Here is an 11587-nt window from a genome sequence, read left to right on the forward strand (position 1 = left end):
TCATTCTAGAATGAAAAAGCATAATTTATATTTATTTCCTAATTTCTTATGCTGGTTATGAAATTAGTCAAATCGACCAAACTCGTACAGATATTCGTTAGTGAAAATAACAGATGAAATATATAGTTTTTTGTTAAGTTTGTTTGTGGTTAAGCACAAATCTACACAAAGGGCTATCTGTGCTCTGCCCATGGGTATCGAAACCTGGATTCTAGCGTTGTAAGTCCACAGTCATACCTCTGTGCCACTGGAGGGCTTTTTGTTAAGAAACATTGATAACTATCTGGAGATTATAAAGATTTTGCATATGAAATTAGAAAATTTTCTGATGCATAAAAGTATTTTTAATGAAAATTACTTTGCATGTTGGATAGACAACATGCAAAAAAGAAAAAAAGGCATGAGAAAAATATTGCTTAACAAATCTTAAGACATAATACAAAAATCTAATATTTTGCATATGAAAATATTGTAATGTTTACTGATAATGTACCAAATTTCTTGAACATACACTTACTAATTTAATAGTTATAGCATGAAAACTATAACAAGCACAAAATGTTTACGAGGTCAGTTCCGAAGACCGAGCTCATGCTGAAAGAGTTAATGATATAGTAGAGAAAATGGAAAATAAAATATAAACATTTACATTAAAAACTTTTGATATTCATTTATGAGGTTATAGTAATTATGCAAATGAAATGTGAAAACAGTAAGATAGAAAAAATGGAAATTAAATATTTTATTTTTCGGAAATTACATACTCTTATGAAAGTTTGTGTCAAATATCAAACAATTTCATCTTCTAGTTATATTTTTGGAATGAAATATGATGACAGTGACATTACCTTATAAGAATATTAGAAACCAAATGTCAAAGGGTTAGTAATGTTTTTCAACACAAACCTCAGTCCATCCTTCTTTACTTCATCTCTGTTTGATGAAGCTTTAAGTTCTCCGTACCCTTTCTGCACATGAATTTCTATCACTTTTGGGGACTTGGACTTCTCTGGAACCTGTTATATATCTTCTTGGGTGAGGCATATATATGTTCTCTTCAATGGACATTGCACAACCAATGGAATCTTGCTCAGGATCTCTTGGACTTCCCAATTACCCTTCATCTTTTCCTTGGAGACAATCTTCATTAGTGGTTGAACCAAGACAATAAAATGATGGGGTACCGCTTCCTTTGCCTTGTTCAGATTTGCATCTGTTCACCAATGCTTTTATTCACAGTTAGGGATTTATCCATCCCTCCTCAGTCAACATCGATCACCAGTATTTAATCCCTTTTCAACTTCACGCCTGTCATTTATCCAGCCCCTTGCAAAGAGATCTAGATTGTCAGTGTGTGTCACTTCCCTTTTAGCATAGACTGTTCGTCCATCTTCCCTAGTGGTCTATCAACATAAGTTGAACATCTTTCACTGTTAATCTTTTGAGTCAAAAATTTTCTCCATCTCGACCTACTGTTCCACTTTTTACAGATTTCTTCACCCAGCTGTTCATGGGACTTCTGTCTCTTCCATATCTGGTTATAGAACAACCCTATCCAACACCTTCCATTTTTCCAGGTTCATCAGGCAGTTGTTACAGATTGGAATGTCAATATTGTTCTTCATTGCTTTAAATTCCCTCCGTTTGAACCTTTATCCTTATGTTCCCTGTTTCACCTATCCCTTAATATTTATTTCCTACTCTTTTAAGCCTGCGGACATTGTCGGTCTGATATCTTTGCCATTGACGTTTCATGTACTCTGTTCCATTCCACATATGTTCTATTATATCTAGATCAATCTTTCCTACCCAAAACTTTGGCGACTCGTGAGGGACATTCTTTCTTCTCACCAATTTCCCTCCATTTCCTACGTATATTCCCAGTCTGATTCCTGGATAGGCTTTTATGTCCCATTCCCTGTCAACTTTCTTCTGTACATGACCCTTCTCCATCTACCCTTACAGGTTGAGTTTGTTGACTTATTAGACTGTTGTATTCCTCCCTGTCTCCTTCATCCTGCACTCTGTTCCAAGTGTTGCCGCATCAGACCAGGCACCTTACCTTTTCCTTGGCATCTCACCTCTGTATTTCATTGGAAGAAGTTCTTCAGTTGGGCATGTGGACTACACCTCATATGTTCACCTTCCACTAACTGCATTGGGTGGCTGTTTCTTCCTTATCAGAGTATTGCCTTATGCGTTTTGCCATTCTCCAGACATCGGTTTGGCTGGGACTTGTTAAGTTATCTTTTCTATATTTAGTTTTCCATCCAGTAGCATGTCCTTTTTAGGTCTAGGGATCCTGCTCAGTGGTGAGCATTGCCTGTCCAGGTATACTACCTATCTCTCAAATTCTACACTGTACAGCCATCTGTAAGTCATACTGGGGTATATTATCTCCCACTCAGTGACTCTGTTGTTCCACTTCTTTATGGTGGGTCCCAGGGGTTGATGTTGCAAGGTCCTCAGTCGGATCACTTTGTGGGCTATGGTTACACAGGTCGATCTGTTGGTGATACCTGCAATCTTACCACTGTGTGGTCCGATCTGGGTTTGATGTTGCACAGGCTACTCCTGGCTACTTCTGTTGCTCCATCCACCTCTATGGGTTTGGGCCCTAGTGTAGTATGTTGTTGCGCAGGGTAGCTTAGCGAGGGTTGTGTGGGATAGGGGTGGAATGGGCCAGTGGGGTGATAACCTGGTTATACTGTCCCAGTGCTACTGACTAACCTACTGTACATCTATATATATATCATCCTGATTTTTGAGTATTTGCCCAGGCTGTTTTAGGCTCCCAATCAGCAGTCCCACCAAACTTTTCTTTGGGCAGTGGCTAATTCAAACAATCTTGATGTATACCCATGGCCAGTAATGTAGACTGTTGAGATGGGATGTTCCACAAGATCACTAGTGGGTTTTCCTATTTGCTTCATTAATATGCCCATTCCAGACCATACTAACACATGGACTTACATGGGTAAAGCAGAAGAGGATAGCTGAACCATCCCTGCCATCCCTTCTATTGAATATATCAGGAGCAATCTGCTTTTTAAAATAGGGATTTCGTGGTCACCCCTTGCACTGTCTCTGATGCTGGCATTCCTCGGATTCACCACTGCATTTTGTTCCCCCCTTGTTCTTCTAGTGAAGTATGAGAGTCCTTATCACTTTCCATTTCTGAGCTGGTGGACCATGGAGGGGTCTTCCTAAGTGTGATCTTTTCACTTCAGTAGAGAGTAGAGTGATGGCATTTATCCAGTGTAGGTGGTGTTTGATCCTCATATTATGTACTTCACCTTAGTGTAGTGGGTCCTGGAAGTTGATGTTGCACCCAGCTGCTGTGCAGTTCTATCTGGAGGGTGAGTGGGGAAGTGGATTACCTCTGTTGTGCTCTAGCTTTTGTGTGGTCCTATCTAGGGATGATGTGCATATTTCACAAATGTACCCCACCTTTGTTTGGTAGGACCTGGAGGTTGATTTTGTGCCCAGCTTCTGTGCGGTTCTGTCTGAAAGAGGGTGTAAGATACAATATTGGAAGTTATTTTCCTACACTGAAAATATATTTCCAATAGGTACTTACTTCCTTATAAACTTCTCGCCCTTTCTCCTCACTTAAAACCAGTGATTTCTTTCTGCCTTATCTCGAAGTGATAGTTTGGTGGAATCGAATAGAGGGAGTTGCATGCATCAGGAGGGTGTGTCAAAATCCTATTGTGGGAGGGTTGGTGCATGATGATTTACATATGAAGACGCTGTGAACCATGTTTATTGTGGGGTAAGTGGGAGTTCAAGGCTTGTGACATGCAAAATTTTTTATGCATATAGAGGGTAGCACTGAATGAAAATAGCTATACATGTGAAAGGAGATAAGTATCTATCAGAAATATATTTTCAGTGTAGGAAAATAATAATTTAAGCAATTTGGGGTATGTTATCTATGTGATACAATCCAGTAGATCTTGCCAATGACCTAGCTGCAAGTACAAGTATGTATGTTACCTCCAGAACATGTTGACATGAAATAGCCTTGTTGGATGTGTAGCTGCACAAATACCACTGTTTAGGAAATGTAAATAAAACAGATAACCCATTGTGTACTTAACAACAAAACAAACTTCTTACAGTATAAAATCAAGAAGTGCTGTTCTGTTTAAAGCAAATACAAAATACTAGTACATTTTTATAGCTTATTTGCTTTTATTTTGTATCCTATGTAACAAAGTATGATACTAATAAATAAACCATTCTGTTGCAATTACTCATTGTTTATGATTCTTGTATGTTTATCACTTATGAATTTCTATCATTATTCCCAATACTGGAGATAAATAGTTATTTTCATATACATTGAAAAATTAAAAAATGTATTAAAACATACATCCTCAAATAAAAATTTTGTGATTTTTGTTCTTCACATGTTTGTTAGATTGGTATTAACTTCTGATTATAGCAAGCTACCTACATAGATCAAAATAAAACATGTATAGTAATGAGCATAGATAATTAAAGCTAATGCTCAAACTGTATTACATATAATAATTAGAATGCACTGTTTTGTCAGTTGGGTACCCTTGCTCTTAATAAATTTTCATGCATAAACCTAATATCTCATTTTGGCTAGTCCAGGATGCTAAGATCAGTCCTTAATCCATATACTAAACTAACAATACAGAATAATCATTATAATAAAATTGTTGAGGAGAATCCTCATTTAAAAATAAAACATTTTATCATCTATTTTCCATGAAATCTTCTAATTTTGAAGAAATTATGATGTATCTAATGAGCTGTAAATACTAGACGTTGTAACATAGCTTTTGTTCAAATATTTATATTTGGAAGTTGAATGTTTGTAACTTCAAAATTAAAAAAAATAAAAACTAATTCAATTTGAACTTAAGTGTTTGGTTAAGGATGATGATATCCAAATATTGTTCTTTGTTATAAGCAAAAGAGCATTTCTTCCAGAATAAGTTCTGGTGGAAACCTTTGTTTGCCAATTTCAAGAAAACCTTGACAATTAAATAGAAGGATATCATGTGTATATCCACAAACGTGACCAATGTACAAAACTTTATTATAGTCTTCTTTTTTACTAAGGTTTATAATGTAGGAAAATTAAAGTTTGAATAAATATAAATCTACAACTTGCAGGCTGAAGTTACCACTCATACCAACCTTTTGAATTTGTTGGAATATGTATTGGCTGAGCTATACAATAGTGTTGTTAAGTGAAAAAAAAATAGTAATTTTTGTAAGTAACATTATCATAAAAACGTGAGTTTTTACTAACACAGAGTAATAATTTACCAGAGTTGTTAAACAGTCATGAAATTGTAGATGAAAGACATTAATTTTATCAATAGATTGTTTGTTTGATAATATTACAGTATTGCTTTAAATGGTCTGTATTTCAAACCATTACCTTCTAGAATTGACAACTTTTTAGTTGTTGATGTTTTTCCATTTCCCAAATATTTTGCTATGGAATCTGTTCCATTCCATGATCCCAATCATATGATATTTTCATTACTCACATTAATAAAATAAGCACAAGCTGTTGAACTGGCCTGTCATGACCTGGTGGTTAGGGCACTTAACTCTCAATCTGTGAGTCATAGATTCAAATCCCTGTCATCAAACATGCTCACCCTTTTAATCATGGAGGTATTATAATGTGGCAGTCAATCCTACTATTCATTGGTAAAAAAGTAGCCTAAGAGTTGGTGGTGAGTGTTGTTGACTAGTTACCTTCCCTCTAGTCTATCACTGCTAAATTTGGGATGGTTAGAGCAGATAGCCCTCAAGTAATTTTGTGTAAAATTTAAAAAAAAAAGTTGTTGAACTATGTAAACATCAGTGACAACATCACACTTGTTTTTACATCAGAGTAATTCATAACAGTATTTAGTTGTTGTTTAGCTGAACTGTTGAATATCAAATATAATATTCATACTCGTGGCAAAAAAAAGTTGTATACTATCTTGGAAGAGGTAAATAAAGTTATTTCCTGTGATAATTTCTTAAATCTTTCCAATGGACTATAACACAATTACACCTACTAATATTTTATTTTTGTCAAAATCTATTAACTGTCATCTCTGTGACAGCAAGAATGTGGTGGAGCAAACCTTCTTTTTTTTTAATTCTCGATCTTCAACCAAATAAAATAAATTTAAAGCTCGAAATATGTTTCCCTTTTTACTATTCTTAACTTTTTTAAACAACCTGAGCTTTTCAGTTGAGATGTGGTATTTGATACTCTAACTTGTATATCTAGAAATCTATTTTGAATTGCAAAGAACTATTCATAATTACTGTAATTTCTGCTTGTGTTTGACGCAAGTCAGTTTATATACATTTTTTAAGTATTTGGGTTTTTCTTTTTTAATTGGCCCATCTAATAAACATGAAAGCTTTCTAAACCATCTGTCAATATTATGTTATGACATATTCTTACTTGTCTCAACCCACAATACACACACACAAACAAAACGTTTTCATTTTTAGGAGCAGGGTCATGTAAAATGTCATTATCTAAAAATATATTGTGAGGTAAAAATTGCTTACTTTTTTTATATGTATACATAGGCTGAGAGTCGTGCAGATATTGCAGAACGTTCTGTACAGAAACTGCAGAAAGAAGTGGAAAATCTTGAAGGTGAATACCTTTTATCTGAAACTAAATAATATTTATGGGTCATGGTTTTTTCTGGTAGTAATAGAAATAACATTCAAAATTATTTTGAAAACATCCTGGTCACTACGTATCACAAGATATTACCAAAGGCATCAGCCCCCAACAAAAAATTGTTCATTACTGATATTGATACACCAGTATACGTACATGCATTGTTGAGGTTATGTACAGCTATATGCATATAAAAGTTGCATGTTTTTATGTGAAGTGACAGGTTATAAAGTAGAAGCAGGCATCATAGTGTAGCCAAGAATCTCATTCCATATGTATGTATGATAACTGTACCTAAATATAGAGCATGTGCACACAATTTTCACTGTGAAAGTGCTATATAAGATGCATGTAAACAACTATCTTCATCAGTGATTGATTACAAAGTGATTCCACAAATTGTCTTGAACAAAATCTAGCTAGACTGATTTCATTTGTTCAGACTCAACCAACACCATCACCTAGCCACTGAATTGTTGTTTTGGTATGATGCTATGGAGCTTACTTTTGTCAAGTTTCAGTGCAAAAAATTAGTGCTCACAAGGATGAAGATATAACTGGCGATTAGAAATAGTCAACCAGTAATGAGAACTTGAATTTCAATATCTCTGTGAACCTGTTATTTAACATATGAAAGTAAATGTGCTGCATTCCTTTCAGTTTGAGAGACTGAATGACTTTTGCAACTGATTGAATTTCTAGCACATGAGGTTTGCAACATAGAGATTTTCTCTATATTTAGAAACATTAAACAATCATGAACATGAAGAATGGCAACATGTTTCAGAAAATTTAATTCTTTGAGCATTCAGCATCAAATACGGTACTATATAAAAAAAATGAGGGGGAACTTGGTAATTCAATGTGCAGTTCTGAGTAAGTAATATCAGTATTGTTTGCTATTCAATCAACCATTGGAAAATGCTTGTCAAGAGCTTCCTCATTTCTCGTGTCATCAAGTCCTAATAACAGTTGAACTTGAAGTGAGTTAAAAACAAATTGGGTGGGAGTAGGGGGTTCGGTGGGCTTGAATCTCCTATTGCCTTATGCCAATGTATATTACAGCACTCAAAATAGGCCTTAGTTATTAAATCAAGCAGAAATGAAGTATTCAATATTTGTAAATGCTACTTTCACAAATTTTCTAATTTGTGATATATTTAATTCACAACTAAAGATGTACAAACGGGGAAAAAAAATTATAATTAGGTAAATGGTTTCATTTGTTTTCTGGATTAAATTACATATTTCCAGACTTCATGAAAACTTCACCAAAAAATGAATGGCCAAATACAACAGTTTAAAGTTGTATAATTTGTAATTAAAGTACTGAAAAAATAATTATTTTTAATCTTATACTAGTTTTTACCTCATAAGAAAAAAATTAAAGTAATGTAACCTAAAAGTTTTCTTTACTTAAATTTTAGGGAAGTTGCTGATATTGTATAAATTGTGGTCATTCAAATGTGTACATACACTTTAAGAATTTTAGTCTGTGTGTGTAATCTTGTGTTCCAGAAACGGTGGAAACAGAACGAGTGCAGAACCAGTCTCTACAGCAAGAAGTGGAGAGTACTCTGAAAGAAATTTCCTCCATGTGATATGGTATAATACCTGCAACATGGTGAAAGGTTGGCCTGTGTGATTCCTAACTACATGTTTTCTTGGTTTTAGTTTTGTTTCATTAAGGGTTTATGTATTTTATTAGCGATTGTTGTATGAAGCTATTCTGTTTGGTTAAGTATGAGTGTCCTCAAGTTATATTAATTTATCATAATTACAGTTTTTGAAGTAAGAAATTCATGATAATTGTGCAATGAAACTCCACTACATGTTTATAACTTTGATTAGAAATAAAAATGTATTTGACTTAACCAAATGGTTTATGAATAATTTTAATTATACAGTTAAAGTTTTTGTTTTCAAGTATTTTAAAGCCTGGGTTACTTCATAAGTCAGTGGACTTAATATCTTACAGCTCTTTGCTGTTTGAAAACATTAACTTACACTCAAACTCAGTCCTAATTCAGACATTTAGAATATTCAAAGGTTTGAAAAAGATTAATTTGTTGCATTTGTCTCAATATTGGATTTCTTCCCTCGATGTGTGGTATTGTGTAAATTTAACTGAGTTTAAGAGAAAGCTTGATAACTATATGAATGATAAGGGCTGGCTTTAAGTGTTGTTTTTTTAATTTAATTATTAATAGTTTTAGTGTAGTTTAGAGGATGGGACAGTTGAGATGGACCAAGGCATTATGTTATGTTGAAAGTATGATATTACTTAAGGTAGATTATGATCTGTGAAAAATGGCATGCATTGACATTGTGAATACACTCATTTTTTTACATTTATACTAAATGTCCACATATATAAATAAACTATCAATGTTATTCACCTGTTAACATTTATCCATGAACTTTTCAAAATTGCACTAAATAGAACTGGAATGGTTTTTTTTTAACTTTGTTTTTTTGAGAAGTCATTAAACTTAAACAATAAAAATAACTAGCAAAATTTAATAATGTCTTTGACTCTAAGATGTATTTCCAAAAGCTGATTTCACATCTTTTTTTGTTTCTAGTAAAGATATATTCGTCTTCCTCTTGTTGAGATTGAGTAATAACTAAAGTACTAAAATTACATACCTTTTCTTTCTGTTACTAAAAACTTTTGTAATGCTCCTAATAACACACATAGGCATGTTTAATGAATTAAAAATACAACAGTGTATTATTGTAATCAGCATATTTAGTTGTTGTAGAGCTGAACACCTTAAAGTAATCCATCTTCAGCTGTTACCTAAATTAAATATTTAAGGTTCAAAACATGTTATAGATTAGCTGAAAAGTAACTGTCATTTATCAGTTTTAGAACTTCAGTTATTGTGAAGATTTGTCAGATATAATTGATAGGCTGTGTGAGGAACACTGGTTATTTTTAGTAATACTGTAATAACAGTTGATGAGGTTGTAAAATCCAGTTAACTTTTTAACATGTACAAATCAAGTAATTTTTAATATTGACTTTTTTCTATTTTCCTTAAATTCATTAAGTTTTTTGTGCTTTTTTTTCAAACTTAACTCCAAAAATAAACTTAAAAGCATGAAATTTAAACGTTATGTAAAGTACAGTGAAATATATAAAAGGTATTTTTATTTAAGAAATTACAATTTTCTTAAATCACACAAGCATTTTATATTCAATTGAATCATTACATGAATAATAAAGTATTTTTTTCTATTCTTTCTTATCTCTACATTTTTATATAAAATTATTTAATGAGATCTTTGTGTGATTTTTTTATGTAGTGGCAATGTTGGTTATTTGCAGTAATTGTTTGATTCTTCTTCTTTTCAAATTTTCAAAGATGAGCTGGTTCATGAGAAGTAAAAGAACATTTTCAACAAGGTGGACCAGACATTTGTAGAACTCACTGGTTATTGAAGGCTTATCTTTATATTTATATGTTTTAAATTCCCAGTGTTTGTTCTATATAATTTTTGCATACATATTGTATAAAAATTTAAAAGAATTATGCCAGTGAATTTATCTGTATTTCACTTGTTTTTCTCAGTCTATGACCACAGGTTAGGTTTTATGTACAATTGGCAACAGTGACATAAAAATTTGGGCTTAAAATCAGTACAGTGGGTCCCCGTTATATCTTGCATCACTCTGTGTTGTTTCATTATTAGAGCATTCACCAATTACTACCCATGTATCAAACAATGTTGCCTTGTTTCGTTACTAGAGTGTTCTAACATTGTCAAGTACTTTTCCGGGTGTAGTGCTTACCAATTACTACCAATATTTTTGAAACAATGTCACCTTGTTTCATTACTAGAGTATTAACCTTTTCTGCCCAGACATTCTTTATTGTGCATGTCATAAGGGTTTTAGTGATTTACATTCAAAATTGAATTAAACTACTTTTTGTTTATTTTATACCTATTAGCATAGCATAAAATCATAGCTAATAATCCATATTTTAACAGTATATAAGTTTTAAGTTCTTACTTTTATAATACAATATTTAAAAAAAATCCAGATTTTCCCTTAGTGTGAGAAATGTGGCATTTTTTTCTCTAGGCATCCCCCTCTCCTCTAATGTATTCACCACCCCTCCAATAAATATGAAATTTAACATAAATTACTCAATATAATATCATAATCACTCTAACAAACCAAATTTTATTAGCCTTCAATTTGTTTTGGTTACAAGCTTCATTCCCATGGGAAAGATATCACATGGTCAGTCCATTCAACCAAGCCCGGACTACTTTACCAAGCATAGTGTACTGTACTACCAATATGTGTGTGAATCAACGTTGCCTTGTCAAGATGGCAGAGGATGTAAAGACATTTGTGTTCACATGGATGTTTTGTATAGTAAACTGTTGTTTAAAAAGCCACTTTACACCCTTTAAAAAAGTTATTCAGAAGTGGACCAAAATTTTTCAGGAACATATCCCCCCCCCCCCATAATACATGTAAAGATTGTGTTGCTTAATATCATTTTAGATGTACATCCCACTTTCCAGGAATGCCTCACGATGTATAACAGGAAACCCCTGTAATAAGATTTTGTGAATATTGGGAAAGAATTCGTAACATTGATACTGTAACTTTTATCTTTAAGAGTAAAGATTACAGCAGTGATCTTATTGGAAAAGAGTAAAGTTTTTGGTTTGCTTTAAGCTTATTGTGGTGTTCTTTATGGAATAGAACATCAGGATATTAATGGAAATTGCTTCTCATGACATCTTTACTAACTCGATTTTGCTTTAGTGTGAAGAAATGCATTAGAAATGACCACTTTAAAAATAATTATACTATTAGAAATAATAGTAATACTCTACAAGTACTAGTGCAGGTAAAATTAGAGTCTCCCC

General features: G+C 33.0%; 1 long non-coding RNA gene across 2 annotated transcripts in view; it reads left to right on the plus strand.

Moving 5' to 3' along the window:
- Window positions 1–11355, plus strand: part of LOC106467919 — a 17205-nt gene extending 5850 nt beyond the window's left edge. For both annotated transcript variants that reach the window (XR_002612507.1, XR_001291364.2), the window contains exons 3-5: window positions 6592–6661; window positions 8210–8322; window positions 10063–11355. This is a non-coding gene — a long non-coding RNA (uncharacterized LOC106467919). The remainder of the gene's footprint in view (window positions 1–6591; window positions 6662–8209; window positions 8323–10062) is intronic.
- Window positions 11356–11587: the final 232 nt, after the last annotated feature.

The sequence above is a fragment of the Limulus polyphemus genome, unplaced genomic scaffold, assembly GCF_000517525.1.
Source record: "Limulus polyphemus unplaced genomic scaffold, Limulus_polyphemus-2.1.2 Scaffold2795, whole genome shotgun sequence".
In the NCBI taxonomy this organism is placed as follows: Eukaryota; Metazoa; Arthropoda; class Merostomata; order Xiphosura; family Limulidae; genus Limulus; species Limulus polyphemus.